The sequence below is a fragment of the Danio aesculapii genome, chromosome 21 (genome assembly GCF_903798145.1).
Source record: "Danio aesculapii chromosome 21, fDanAes4.1, whole genome shotgun sequence".
NCBI classification, from domain to species: Eukaryota; Metazoa; Chordata; class Actinopteri; order Cypriniformes; family Danionidae; genus Danio; species Danio aesculapii.
In genome coordinates, this window is record NC_079455.1 from 16,545,929 (window position 1) to 16,551,638 (window position 5,710).

A 5,710-nucleotide genomic window follows, 5' to 3' on the forward strand; every position below is an offset into this window, starting at 1 on the left:
GGCTCTTGGAGGGCCCCTTGTCCTCCAGCTGAAGGGTCTGTGACCCCAGCAGGCTGCCCCAGGGGCCAGCTACTGTCCCTGGGTGGCAGTTTGGGCTCTTGAGGGCCCCTTGTCCTCCAGCTGAAGGGTCTGTGACCCCAGCAGGCTGCCCCAGGGGCCAGCTACTGTCCCTGGGTGGCAGTTTGGGCTCTTGGAGGGCCCCTTGTCCTCCAGCTGAAGGGTCTGTGACCCCAGCAGGCTGCCCCAGGGGCCAGCTACTGTCCCTGGGTGGCAGTTTGGGCTCTTGGAGGGCCCCTTGTCCTCCAGCTGAAGGGTCTGTGACCCCAGCAGGCTGCCCCAGGGGCCAGCTACTGTCCCTGGGTGGCAGTTTGGGCTCTTGGAGGGCCCCTTGTCCTCCAGCTGAAGGGTCTGTGACCCCAGCAGGCTGCCCCAGGGGCCAGCTACTGTCCCTGGGTGGCAGTTTGGGCTCTTGGGGGCCCCTTGTCCTCCAGCTGAAGGGTCTGTGACCCCAGCAGGCTGCCCCAGGGGCCAGCTACTGTCCCTGGGTGGCAGTTTGGGCTCTTGAGGGCCCCTTGTCCTCCAGCTGAAGGGTCTGTGACCCCAGCAGGCTGCCCCAGGGGCCAGCTACTGTCCCTGGGTGGCAGTTTGGGCTCTTGAGGGCCCCTTGTCCTCCAGCTGAAGGGTCTGTGACCCCAGCAGGCTGCCCCAGGGGCCAGCTACTGTCCCTGGGTGGCAGTTTGGGCTCTTGGGGGCCCCTTGTCCTCCAGCTGAAGGGTCTGTGACCCCAGCAGGCTGCCCCAGGGGCCAGCTACTGTCCCTGGGTGGCAGTTTGGGCTCTTGGAGGGCCCCTTGTCCTCCAGCTGAAGGGTCTGTGACCCCAGCAGGCTGCCCCAGGGGCCAGCTACTGTCCCTGGGTGGCAGTTTGGGCTCTTGAGGGCCCCTTGTCCTCCAGCTGAAGGGTCTGTGACCCCAGCAGGCTGCCCCAGGGGCCAGCTACTGTCCCTGGGTGGCAGTTTGGGCTCTTGAGGGCCCCTTGTCCTCCAGCTGAAGGGTCTGTGACCCCAGCAGGCTGCCCCAGGGGCCAGCTACTGTCCCTGGGTGGCAGTTTGGGCTCTGGAGGGCCCCTTGTCCTCCAGCTGAAGGGTCTGTGACCCCAGCAGGCTGCCCCAGGGGCCAGCTACTGTCCCTGGGTGGCAGTTTGGGCTCTTGGGGGGCCCCTTGTCCTCCAGCTGAAGGGTCTGTGACCCCAGCAGGCTGCCCCAGGGGCCAGCTACTGTCCCTGGGTGGCAGTTTGGGCTCTTGGAGGGCCCCTTGTCCTCCAGCTGAAGGGTCTGTGACCCCAGCAGGCTGCCCCAGGGGCCAGCTACTGTCCCTGGGTGGCAGTTTGGGCTCTTGAGGGCCCCTTGTCCTCCAGCTGAAGGGTCTGTGACCCCAGCAGGCTGCCCCAGGGGCCAGCTACTGTCCCTGGGTGGCAGTTTGGGCTCTGGAGGGCCCCTTGTCCTCCAGCTGAAGGGTCTGTGACCCCAGCAGGCTGCCCCAGGGGCCAGCTACTGTCCCTGGGTGGCAGTTTGGGCTCTTGGAGGGCCCCTTGTCCTCCAGCTGAAGGGTCTGTGACCCCAGCAGGCTGCCCCAGGGGCCAGCTACTGTCCCTGGGTGGCAGTTTGGGCTCTTGGAGGGCCCCTTGTCCTCCAGCTGAAGGGTCTGTGACCCCAGCAGGCTGCCCCAGGGGCCAGCTACTGTCCCTGGGTGGCAGTTTGGGCTCTTGGGGGCCCCTTGTCCTCCAGCTGAAGGGTCTGTGACCCCAGCAGGCTGCCCCAGGGGCCAGCTACTGTCCCTGGGTGGCAGTTTGGGCTCTTGAGGGCCCCTTGTCCTCCAGCTGAAGGGTCTGTGACCCCAGCAGGCTGCCCCAGGGGCCAGCTACTGTCCCTGGGTGGCAGTTTGGGCTCTTGGAGGGCCCCTTGTCCTCCAGCTGAAGGGTCTGTGACCCCAGCAGGCTGCCCCAGGGGCCAGCTACTGTCCCTGGGTGGCAGTTTGGGCTCTGGAGGGCCCCTTGTCCTCCAGCTGAAGGGTCTGTGACCCCAGCAGGCTGCCCCAGGGGCCAGCTACTGTCCCTGGGTGGCAGTTTGGGCTCTTGGAGGGCCCCTTGTCCTCCAGCTGAAGGGTCTGTGACCCCAGCAGGCTGCCCCAGGGGCCAGCTACTGTCCCTGGGTGGCAGTTTGGGCTCTGGAGGGCCCCTTGTCCTCCAGCTGAAGGGTCTGTGACCCCAGCAGGCTGCCCCAGGGGCCAGCTACTGTCCCTGGGTGGCAGTTTGGGCTCTTGAGGGCCCCTTGTCCTCCAGCTGAAGGGTCTGTGACCCCAGCAGGCTGCCCCAGGGGCCAGCTACTGTCCCTGGGTGGCAGTTTGGGCTCTTGGGGGCCCCTTGTCCTCCAGCTGAAGGGTCTGTGACCCCAGCAGGCTGCCCCAGGGGCCAGCTACTGTCCCTGGGTGGCAGTTTGGGCTCTTGAGGGCCCCTTGTCCTCCAGCTGAAGGGTCTGTGACCCCAGCAGGCTGCCCCAGGGGCCAGCTACTGTCCCTGGGTGGCAGTTTGGGCTCTTGAGGGCCCCTTGTCCTCCAGCTGAAGGGTCTGTGACCCCAGCAGGCTGCCCCAGGGGCCAGCTACTGTCCCTGGGTGGCAGTTTGGGCTCTTGGGGGGCCCCTTGTCCTCCAGCTGAAGGGTCTGTGACCCCAGCAGGCTGCCCCAGGGGCCAGCTACTGTCCCTGGGTGGCAGTTTGGGCTCTTGGAGGGCCCCTTGTCCTCCAGCTGAAGGGTCTGTGACCCCAGCAGGCTGCCCCAGGGGCCAGCTACTGTCCCTGGGTGGCAGTTTGGGCTCTTGGGGGCCCCTTGTCCTCCAGCTGAAGGGTCTGTGACCCCAGCAGGCTGCCCCAGGGGCCAGCTACTGTCCCTGGGTGGCAGTTTGGGCTCTTGAGGGCCCCTTGTCCTCCAGCTGAAGGGTCTGTGACCCCAGCAGGCTGCCCCAGGGGCCAGCTACTGTCCCTGGGTGGCAGTTTGGGCTCTTGGAGGGCCCCTTGTCCTCCAGCTGAAGGGTCTGTGACCCCAGCAGGCTGCCCCAGGGGCCAGCTACTGTCCCTGGGTGGCAGTTTGGGCTCTTGAGGGCCCCTTGTCCTCCAGCTGAAGGGTCTGTGACCCCAGCAGGCTGCCCCAGGGGCCAGCTACTGTCCCTGGGTGGCAGTTTGGGCTCTTGAGGGCCCCTTGTCCTCCAGCTGAAGGGTCTGTGACCCCAGCAGGCTGCCCCAGGGGCCAGCTACTGTCCCTGGGTGGCAGTTTGGGCTCTTGGGGGCCCCTTGTCCTCCAGCTGAAGGGTCTGTGACCCCAGCAGGCTGCCCCAGGGGCCAGCTACTGTCCCTGGGTGGCAGTTTGGGCTCTTGAGGGCCCCTTGTCCTCCAGCTGAAGGGTCTGTGACCCCAGCAGGCTGCCCCAGGGGCCAGCTACTGTCCCTGGGTGGCAGTTTGGGCTCTGGAGGGCCCCTTGTCCTCCAGCTGAAGGGTCTGTGACCCCAGCAGGCTGCCCCAGGGGCCAGCTACTGTCCCTGGGTGGCAGTTTGGGCTCTTGGAGGGCCCCTTGTCCTCCAGCTGAAGGGTCTGTGACCCCAGCAGGCTGCCCCAGGGGCCAGCTACTGTCCCTGGGTGGCAGTTTGGGCTCTTGAGGGCCCCTTGTCCTCCAGCTGAAGGGTCTGTGACCCCAGCAGGCTGCCCCAGGGGCCAGCTACTGTCCCTGGGTGGCAGTTTGGGCTCTTGAGGGCCCCTTGTCCTCCAGCTGAAGGGTCTGTGACCCCAGCAGGCTGCCCCAGGGGCCAGCTACTGTCCCTGGGTGGCAGTTTGGGCTCTTGAGGGCCCCTTGTCCTCCAGCTGAAGGGTCTGTGACCCCAGCAGGCTGCCCCAGGGGCCAGCTACTGTCCCTGGGTGGCAGTTTGGGCTCTTGGGGGCCCCTTGTCCTCCAGCTGAAGGGTCTGTGACCCCAGCAGGCTGCCCCAGGGGCCAGCTACTGTCCCTGGGTGGCAGTTTGGGCTCTTGGAGGGCCCCTTGTCCTCCAGCTGAAGGGTCTGTGACCCCAGCAGGCTGCCCCAGGGGCCAGCTACTGTCCCTGGGTGGCAGTTTGGGCTCTGGAGGGCCCCTTGTCCTCCAGCTGAAGGGTCTGTGACCCCAGCAGGCTGCCCCAGGGGCCAGCTACTGTCCCTGGGTGGCAGTTTGGGCTCTTGAGGGCCCCTTGTCCTCCAGCTGAAGGGTCTGTGACCCCAGCAGGCTGCCCCAGGGGCCAGCTACTGTCCCTGGGTGGCAGTTTGGGCTCTTGAGGGCCCCTTGTCCTCCAGCTGAAGGGTCTGTGACCCCAGCAGGCTGCCCCAGGGGCCAGCTACTGTCCCTGGGTGGCAGTTTGGGCTCTTGGAGGGCCCCTTGTCCTCCAGCTGAAGGGTCTGTGACCCCAGCAGGCTGCCCCAGGGGCCAGCTACTGTCCCTGGGTGGCAGTTTGGGCTCTTGAGGGCCCCTTGTCCTCCAGCTGAAGGGTCTGTGACCCCAGCAGGCTGCCCCAGGGGCCAGCTACTGTCCCTGGGTGGCAGTTTGGGCTCTTGGGGGCCCCTTGTCCTCCAGCTGAAGGGTCTGTGACCCCAGCAGGCTGCCCCAGGGGCCAGCTACTGTCCCTGGGTGGCAGTTTGGGCTCTTGAGGGCCCCTTGTCCTCCAGCTGAAGGGTCTGTGACCCCAGCAGGCTGCCCCAGGGGCCAGCTACTGTCCCTGGGTGGCAGTTTGGGCTCTTGAGGGCCCCTTGTCCTCCAGCTGAAGGGTCTGTGACCCCAGCAGGCTGCCCCAGGGGCCAGCTACTGTCCCTGGGTGGCAGTTTGGGCTCTTGAGGGCCCCTTGTCCTCCAGCTGAAGGGTCTGTGACCCCAGCAGGCTGCCCCAGGGGCCAGCTACTGTCCCTGGGTGGCAGTTTGGGCTCTTGAGGGCCCCTTGTCCTCCAGCTGAAGGGTCTGTGACCCCAGCAGGCTGCCCCAGGGGCCAGCTACTGTCCCTGGGTGGCAGTTTGGGCTCTTGAGGGCCCCTTGTCCTCCAGCTGAAGGGTCTGTGACCCCAGCAGGCTGCCCCAGGGGCCAGCTACTGTCCCTGGGTGGCAGTTTGGGCTCTTGAGGGCCCCTTGTCCTCCAGCTGAAGGGTCTGTGACCCCAGCAGGCTGCCCCAGGGGCCAGCTACTGTCCCTGGGTGGCAGTTTGGGCTCTTGGAGGGCCCCTTGTCCTCCAGCTGAAGGGTCTGTGACCCCAGCAGGCTGCCCCAGGGGCCAGCTACTGTCCCTGGGTGGCAGTTTGGGCTCTTGGGGCCCCTTGTCCTCCAGCTGAAGGGTCTGTGACCCCAGCAGGCTGCCCCAGGGGCCAGCTACTGTCCCTGGGTGGCAGTTTGGGCTCTTGAGGGCCCCTTGTCCTCCAGCTGAAGGGTCTGTGACCCCAGCAGGCTGCCCCAGGGGCCAGCTACTGTCCCTGGGTGGCAGTTTGGGCTCTTGAGGGCCCCTTGTCCTCCAGCTGAAGGGTCTGTGACCCCAGCAGGCTGCCCCAGGGGCCAGCTACTGTCCCTGGGTGGCAGTTTGGGCTCTTGGAGGGCCCCTTGTCCTCCAGCTGAAGGGTCTGTGACCCCAGCAGGCTGCCCCAGGGGCCAGCTACTGTCCCTG